The sequence below is a fragment of the Crocodylus porosus genome, unplaced genomic scaffold (genome assembly GCF_001723895.1).
Source record: "Crocodylus porosus isolate Cpor-Errol unplaced genomic scaffold, CroPor_comp1, whole genome shotgun sequence".
Classification (NCBI taxonomy): domain Eukaryota; kingdom Metazoa; phylum Chordata; order Crocodylia; family Crocodylidae; genus Crocodylus; species Crocodylus porosus.
Window position 1 is genome coordinate 24380287 of NW_017728914.1, and position 1474 is coordinate 24381760.

The window sequence follows — 1474 nt, forward strand, 5'->3', positions numbered from 1 at the left end:
GCCCATTTGCTGAGCCTGTCCAGGTCAGCCTGGATCACCCTCCTGCCTTCTGGCGTGGATCCTTTGCCCCAAAGTTTGGTGTCATCGGCGAACTCGGCCAGTCTGCTTCTGACTCCAATGTCCGCATCATTAATGAAGATGTTGAACAATATGGGTCCAAGGTATAATTCATTCTGGTCATGATTTTCAGCGGCTTGGGTGTTATCAGAATCTAGTCCATCCTGCATTATAAAGAGTGACATTATGGGCCAGATCCCTGGGCTTGACTGAGTTGTGTTTGGTGCTGGATTCAGGCATAGAAAGTACCTTTCTGCCAGCAATACTTGAGCCACCTGATGGCCACAAAGCTGTTCTAATTTACCCCAACATGAAGAGCTTTCTATCAGTTGGGAAATCACTTGAGGACAATACATCCTAGCTAGCAAGAGGTGACATGCAGTGTGTTATATTAGCTTCAGGCCAGTTGCGCTTTCTCCGACAGCTTTCCATAGACCCGGTACTACTGAATAGGGGACTGCAGGTCTGACTTTCTAACTGGGCTATAAATCCAAGTCAAAACTATGCTAATGATATCCAAGGAGAGAGCGTTGTTTTGTTCCTTTTAAACCCTAGTCAATTATCATTGATTTTCTTTTTAGTTCAGAATTTGATTGACCCTTTAGTCTTTTAAATAAAAATCCTGGGTTGTTTTTTTTATTATTTCAAGGTGCTTCATAAATCACTGCTGTACTTTCAGACCATGGACATTTGATAAACACAGCTCTATTTTGTTTATCCATCCATCTTTTCTGTATTTTTATTACAGATGTGCCAGAGTACAAATGCACCCTGTTTGTAGGCACTGCCAAAATATCTACAGACTGAATCATTCAGTCTGCCCTGAACCTGAAAAGTATTTGGGTTTTTGAAAAGATTGCTGCTGGAATTAATAACCTAATTCCTCTGAGACTCACCATAAAATATTGAGGCTGCCAGACCATTTACTGTATGTACAGTACCTCCCACATGACACTGTTTGACCGGTCCAAGGACAATAGCAAACTGGGGCCTCATCTGGAACAAGAAGCAGAATTAGCATAGCAATCAATGGGTTGTGTCAGATTCATTTCTTGACTTCTTACTTCTTGGAGTTGAAAGATGTTACCATATACTTACCAAGTTTGTTCTACTTGGTCAGTAAAAGGCTGGAGCGAATAACTCATTTCTGCTTATGTTGGAATTACCTTCCTGAGTTGTTATGGTTGAAAAGGGAAGTTGCTTCATATTTTTGTGGGAACCCCAATGATTCTTTTTTCCCTTTCTCTTTTATAGCTGCACCTGCTAGGCACATGGCAGTCACTGTCCTTCCCAGTGAAGATATTCAGAAGGATGGCCATTGGAGTCTCTCAAGAGTTGCCTACTTAGTAGCCAGGGCACTGCTGAACAAAATAAAATGCCCCCTTCCAAGAAGTGCTGGGGATATCAGCAGCTGAGC